Source organism: Montipora foliosa, chromosome 5 (assembly GCF_036669935.1).
Source record: "Montipora foliosa isolate CH-2021 chromosome 5, ASM3666993v2, whole genome shotgun sequence".
NCBI lineage: Eukaryota > Metazoa > Cnidaria > Anthozoa > Scleractinia > Acroporidae > Montipora > Montipora foliosa.
This window is the reverse complement of record NC_090873.1, coordinates 20,636,378-20,643,877: the sequence shown is the minus strand read 5'-3', so window position 1 is coordinate 20,643,877 and position 7,500 is coordinate 20,636,378. Positions and strand designations below refer to the sequence as shown.

At 39.5% G+C, this 7,500-nt stretch overlaps 1 pseudogene; it reads left to right on the top strand.

Moving 5' to 3' along the window:
* Nucleotides 1-3,547, top strand: part of LOC138002369 (uncharacterized) — a 3,985-nt pseudogene extending 438 nt beyond the window's left edge.
* The last annotated feature ends 3,953 nt before the right edge of the window (nt 3,548-7,500 follow it).

The following is a 7,500-nucleotide window of genomic DNA, read 5'->3' as shown; positions in this document are numbered from 1 at the left end:
GCACAAAAAAGGAAATTAAAGCGTGATAAGAAGACGCAACTTACCAACACAGATGGCAGTATTTATTCAAATGAAGAGGAGATGGAAGAAGAGCAGACGGAGGAAAACATGGTTGGTGCAGGGGAAGAAGGCGTATCACGCAGGGAAGCGATGGAGAGTGACTTAGAAGACGCTGAAACTGATGAAAGAGTACAGCTTGAAAGAACACGAAACAGCACTTACAGTGATGAAGAATACCGCAAGTTGACAAGCAGAGCATGGAAGAATTATGAAGAGAGAAGGGCTCCTAATGTTAACGACCAGAAAGGGCACCACACAAAGAGAATCAAAAAAGGTCACAAGGATGCTTATATAAATAGAGAAGAAGCTAAAAGCCAAGACAAAAATGACGAGGAAAGTTCTACTGAGGAGGAGAATGCAGATAGTGATGAAGACTATAAAGATTTGCTTCGGCGTACCCTGAAGACTGAAGACATGGCTTGTTCTTTCCATGAGCCAGCCGATAATGCCATCACGGTATCCAGTAGTAGTGATCAGGCTTCAGACTTAGATTATATCTGCGGCGATGAAGATGCACATTCAGAAGAATCAGACCTAACAGATGATAGCCAGTCATCCAAAGCAGAGAATTTACCCTCTATCTGCAATGAACGTGATGGGCTGTTAACCGAATTAGTCGAGGTTGTTGGTGAAAAAAACATTGACGGGGGTTCATTCCTGGACGAAGAGAAGGCATGGAAGAAGTACGTAAAGCAATTTAAAGACAACAGAGTAAAGGAAGGCCACAGGTTTAAAACTTCCCAGGAAATAACAGATGAACTAAGTCGTGTTTACAAAGAGGATGATAGCAGTTATGATCAAGCTTTTCAAGTTATGTTTGGAGGGGATGAGAGCGATGATGATGATGATGAGATAGATACAGAATGGGTGCCAAGCGACTGCGAGCTAGAGGAGCAAGAAACTGACAAGAACAGAACCAGAGATTGGGACATGGACACTGCTACAGAGGGATTCTTCGTTGATTTTTATGGTTGGCTGATCAACGTGGATGGAGGATACCGTAGCACAAAAATGGCACAGCAGTACAAGTCCCAAGTACAAAGTATCATCAGAAGGTTGCAACTAAACGAAACGGCTACCAAACCAGCTGACCCTAAACTACCTGCAATGTATCTGCTGTTGCTACCGGGAAAGGATGGGGTACAGGTTTTGAAAACGTGGCTATCGTATGCTGTAGAAAAGTACCAACCAGGACTGTCAGATCTTATCTGATGAGTTTAAGACTGTTTTATAAATTTCTAAGCCAAGAACGACAATCTGACCTACCTGATGTAAGTGTGGAAACGTTGAATGCGTGCAGAAATTATGTGACTTCATGGTCAGCTGCCCAAAAGAAAAAGGTCCTGAAAAGAAAGCTAGAAAAACACGATGACGATTTCAGGAAACTTCTTTCAAGCGAGAAACTCCACCAAGTCTGTCACGGAAATCAGCAAATGAATGCCGTCAAACAGCTTGCTGTAACATCAGAGGAAACACAAGGTGGAGAGAATGCTAGCAGGGTGCTAAGTGAAAAGTCTCACTGCAAAGTTAGAGACTGGCTCATGATGCGTGTCCTAATTGACAACAGCGGGAGAAGTGGAGTTGCAGCTAACATGACAATAAGCGAATTTAAGGAAGCTGTCTACTATCCTAGCACAGAAGAAGACAAAGCAAGATACAGAGTAGACGTAAAAGAACACAAGACAGCTGGGATGTATGGTGCGGCCAATGTCTGGATATACGATGACTTATACTTTCTGATAGATATGTACCAGAGGACAGTGAGAAGCCAGTGTAAAAGAAGTGTTTATCTCGAGTAACGGTTTGTCACTGACATCATCACAAGTTTCCACTTGCGTTTGGAGAACATTCCAACGAGAGGGAATAGAGCTCAAAGAAAAGATATCTGCAACAATAGTCCAGAAATCCCTTGCAACCGGAATGCACGTCCAGATGCCTGCTGAAAGAGATCATTTAGCTGCTCTTGCCCAGCACAAGACCGAAACGCAAGCAAAATACTCCAGAGTCCACGACAAAGTAAAAGAAACCGATTTGGGAAGAAGGGCAGTCAAGAAGCTCGTTTCTCTTCAGACATGTGAAGATACTCAGGGAAAAAAAGAGAGCGAAACATCTGACGCGTGGAAAACAGAGGAAACTGAAGAGTTAAAGAAGCTCTTCCAACTTGAGATAGAAACGGGCTCCATCAAAGAGAAAGATGTCAGTGAAAAAGTGGTGAAATCAAACATACTCAAACAACGTTCCACCAAAGCAGTTGTCCTGAAACTCCGTCGACTAAGAGAAGACCACGTCAAACATTTGGAGCCCCCTAGTGAGCAGCTGACCAGCTCCGAGAAGGTTATACGCTACCTGAAAGAAGCAGAATTTCATAAAGAACCATCAGTGTCAAGCGCTATGTCTGTATCAAGCGAATCTTCGCGATTTTGGAGAAAGTTCACTGACGAACAGACAAGACACCTAGTCAGTTTAACAAAGGACCTAATTGACAACAACGCTATAAAGAAGGAAGTAGTTTGGGAGAGGGTGGCTAGCGATCAGAAAGCACTGGAGCTTGGTCTAATTACCGGAAAAGAAGATGAGGGTGAAATCCAAAGAGCTAAGCAGCGCCTCACGGATCAAATACGTCAGGAGGCAAGGAAAGAACGACTAAGTAAGAAAAAGTAAAGCACAAAACAAGACTATTTTCATTTAAAAGAGAAATACAACAAGTGAACTGTGTAAATATAAGCCTGAACGTTATATCATGCACGTTTGTGAAAATGAACTTTGTTAGGAGTCCAAATTAACTAAACTAGACGTTAGAGCGGACGATGAACTTTACATGCAGGTACATTAGTTTGAAATCTTTTATTAGTTCCGTTATAACTATTTGAAAGATATAAAGCCTTACTAAACATAATTAGCCAGATAAGTATTTGATTAACTATATTGATACCAACTTTTAAATCTAACTTTCATTTTTTATTCGCGACGTGAATATTGTTTGGACAAGTATTAATGGCATGTTTTACATATACGGTAGAATTTCTTCAGTTCGGTTTTCATTAATGTTTTGTTTTGCTTTTTTCCGCTTTATTTTTAGTTCATTCATCGGGTATTTTCTAACCAAAGAAAAAAATTGAAGGTGATAATGATGTATGATCTTAGGTATTGAATTAATCCATTGTGTTTTTGTAGATTATGATATTATATAATAATTAAGTTATGCCTACTATTTTGAAAGCGGTTCTCTGATAAGCTAGCTCACTTTTTATCTATTCTATTGCAAAATGTAAGTAGCAGTTGTTGACAAAATGGCGCTCCATGGCTTTTGAAGTTTTAAGTGTAGTTTTTTTAAAGTGCCTTTGAAGAACATCGAGATAATGTTGTTCTTGAGTTTGAACTTCTAGTAGGTTTTTACTAAAATGGTTGATTTTGAGAGTTAAAGATTCTAAGAGTTAATGGACTTAAATGTTTTCTTTAGATAATTCCAATTCTATTCTTAGATTTTGGCTTGGATTTCGTTTCGCACATCGGTTTTATTTGATCACAATGATAAATCAATTTGTATTACATAAAGGAGCTAATAATTGTATTGTTGCTGTTGTTGTTGTTGTTGCAGCCCTGTTTATGTTGTTGTTGTTGTGGCCCCTTTGCCCAGCTTGGGAGCCCTTACCTAGAAACTAGTACTTTAATAAGCGCTCAATACCCATGTTTGGTTGAAGATTGCGTTCATTTGTAGGTATAATTGAGGGAATGATTGATATTTATCATTTGAAAAGCGACACTTATTTTACTATCAGCCTGTAAACTCAGCCCTAAAGTATAAGATTCCCACGTCCATCTGTTCTTGATACTTTATTGATTAATGTTTCTTAGAGGAAACATACTCGTTGGATATGACTACTGTGGCCCTGTTTCTCTGCCCTTGCAAAATGCTATGCAAAGTATAGTACATAGCAAATAAAGACAAAAACGAATTATAAATAGTGGATAAATTGAGCATCAGGCGAAAAACAAGCAATAATGAATCAAGCACTACGTTATTTTTATGTGTTGCAGTCATAGAGAAAAAAAAAAAGAACTCGTGAACTATTATGTGCCCACCTGAAAATGAGTGTGTTGGACTGGGCTAAAACCTGAAACTAAGCTTGCATTGGAACTGACTCCAGCGAAATTAAAACTTAACCTGCACTGTACTGAACAACAATACACTGAACTGAAAAAGAACTCTTAATCTTACTATTGAATGCGTTGCACTGTACCAAGCAACAGTACTACGAACTGTTGAGAACTCTTTAATCTTAATATGCAATGCGCTGCACAGCTGTACTGTTGAAAATTATTTAATCTTACCATGCAGTGCGCTACACTACTGAACAACACTAAGCACCCACTATTAGATGTTACCATGCAGTGCGTTTCACTGTACTAAAGAACACTAAACTGAACTGTTCAAAACTATTAGATGTTACTATGCAGTGCGTTTCACTGTACTAATTAAGAACACTAAACTGAACTGTTCAAAACTATTAGATGTTACTATGCAGTGCGTTTCACTGTACTAAAGAACACTAAACTGAACTGTTCAAAACTATTAGATGTTACTATGCAGTGCGTTTCACTGTACTAAAGAACACAAAACTGAACTGTTCAAAACTATTAGATGTTACTATGCAGCGTGTTTCACTGTACTAATTAAGTGGCTGTCCCGCTAACAGCGGTCCGGTCAATTTCGGGTCAGAAAAAAGTTAGCCTTTATATTTTTTGGATGAAAAGACTTAGTGTGTATATACTAAAACCAGTATGTTTTGCTGTAAATCCTGCTTTTCTTTTTTGCTACACCCCGAAACGACCTCAGCTGTCTGAGGGGAGATTTTTGGTCGATTTAGTAATCAAAATTCGTGACTTTTCCGGATCGCGCTGCCTTAAAACAAGGACGTATTGCTCCATATCGACCAGACCACAGCATTTAGGTACATCCGAAGTGCTTTGCACCGAAATTTCGATACGGTTGGATAAAAATTAAATAAACCGCAAAAAATCTAAGATAGCTCACTGCGTCGCTTGTGAAAATGAATAAATAATTAGCTATATGGAAGACTCAAAATATCAAAAGTGGCACCTAAACCAGGATCAAAATTACATTTACAGCAAAGATCTATCCATACTCTAACAGATTCTCGAGTTAAACTTGCGGGTATCATCCGTTATCAGACGCCAGCGAACTCTGTTTTGAGCTCATAAACAACACAATTCACAGCATAATCATGCAAATGTCACGCAATTCGCGGCTGGCGTGATGGCGATTGAATGCAAACATGAACCACCGGATAAGAATGATGTTTAGTAGCCCAGAATTTCTCGTAAGTTAGAACCCTTTACCTTGGATTAACGAAACTTGGGATATCTGTAATTAAATTATGCCTCTGTTGGACTACTTATTGATTTCAGAGAAGTCGGTTTTGTAATAATAAAACATGTCCTTTTGAGAAACAACACTTGAAAACTTTTTTTTTTACGATTTAAAGGTGCTCAGTTTGAAATTCCAGCAATGGAAATTCTTGAGTTGCATGATGGCCTACAACTTGCAGCAATCACCAACAACAAAATAAAGGGCTAGTAATGAAAAGTGAGTGTTGTCACGCGATGAAATAACTGCGGTTGCAAAACGTTCTTTGAGAGAAGACAAATGGCAGGAAGTCCCTAAAATAGTAGTAGTAGAAGTAATAATAATAATAATAATAATAATAATAATAATAATAATAATAATAATAATAAAAGAAAAGCTTAAAAGAGAAACGGAGTCTCCTATTATTGCAGCACAAGATCAAGCAATAAGAACAAATTACTTAATAGCAACGATAGACAGGTCACAGGATGATCCCAAATGTAGAATGTGTAAACAAAACAATGAGACCATCAGCCACATTGTAAGTGGGTGCCCGAAACTGGCGCAGATGGAATACAAAAAGAGGCATGACAATGTAGCTAGGGCAGTTCACTGGAACCACAGAAAAATATGGGTTTGAGCGAAGTGAGAGGTGTCATGACCATGTCCCGGACAGTGTACTTGAAAATGAGGATTACAAGATGCTGTGGGACTTTAGTGTACGGACAGACCATGAGATCGAGGCTGGGAGACCGGATTCATTAATCATTGACAAAAGTGAGAAGAACTGCCGAATCCTAGACGTGGCAATCCCGGAAGATGGAAGAGTGAGAGCAAAAGAAGATTAGAAAGTAGGAAAATATCAAGATCTTGCGAGAGAAGTCCGAAAGATATGGAGAGTAAGGACAAAGGTGATACCCATAGTGGTAGGGGCATTGGGAACAATACCACTGAGGTTAAAAGAAAATCTGAGGACCATAGGTGTAGACACATCCATTAAACTGATTCAGAGATCTGTAATGTTGGGATCGGCAAGGATTCTTAGGAAAGTGCTGGAGATGTAGACAGGAGAGGAAAGTAAAATGAAGAACGCTTCTTGGTTTCCCGAGACAACTGGTTGTTGGTCGGAACCAATGAAAATCAGATTTTGTCTGAGATTATTAGCAATAATAATAACAAACAAACACTACCTGACATCGTAGTCAATGGCTTTAAATGTACTTTTTTTTCTTACTTCAGGCCGGCGTCCCTACTGTGAAACGTTCTCCTCAATATGTTACTGTTGACACCAAGACTTGACAAAAGTTTACAAGATTGTGTCGCGTCCGGTGATTTGGGGAAACTCATTGAATTAGCACACTTTTGACAAGGTTTGGAAAAAAATTACAACGTTGACGTACACGGGCTTTCTTTACAAACTTAGCGTGAAAGATGCGGAAATTACATTAACTGCCTCTTGGATTACAGATCCCTTGCTGCATGAGCTTATTATCCTGATTGTTCACCCCTGGCACACAGTTCCACTTGTAGCATTCTACTTTTCGCCTTCGTACAGTATCGTGCGCGCGGTGACAGCTATGAATCGCAGAACCATGCTCGCAAAGTTCTGTTCTCAATTTTGTTGTCCTCCCCTACAGCTCCTACCCTGGTTTATTCGTGAACTTTATGTAGAACGGAACGAAGGAATCCCGAACTTCTAAGGAAAAAACAGACTTAAAACGTTTGATAGCAAGTTTATAGGCCGGCCATCAAAACCCGCTCTCACTGACAAACTGAATTGAGCTCAGTGAGTTGTTGAGAGTTCATTCTCTTTAGCCAGATCGTGCTAATCTGTTGGACCAAGATGGCTGCAGCTGCATTCTCGTACCATCTCTTTAATTTTGTCCATAAGGCGGGGCTTGTTATCTTTGGATCTGAAAGAAAGCTCAAAATGCTTGCACATGGTCCTTAGTGTTGATACAGTAAATGCCGAGAGTTTGTCAAGTCTGACCTGCTCACACAGGTCATACCCATCATACATGATGGGGTGGATCACACCAACTTGATTACAAATATCATCAATTTCCTCGTTT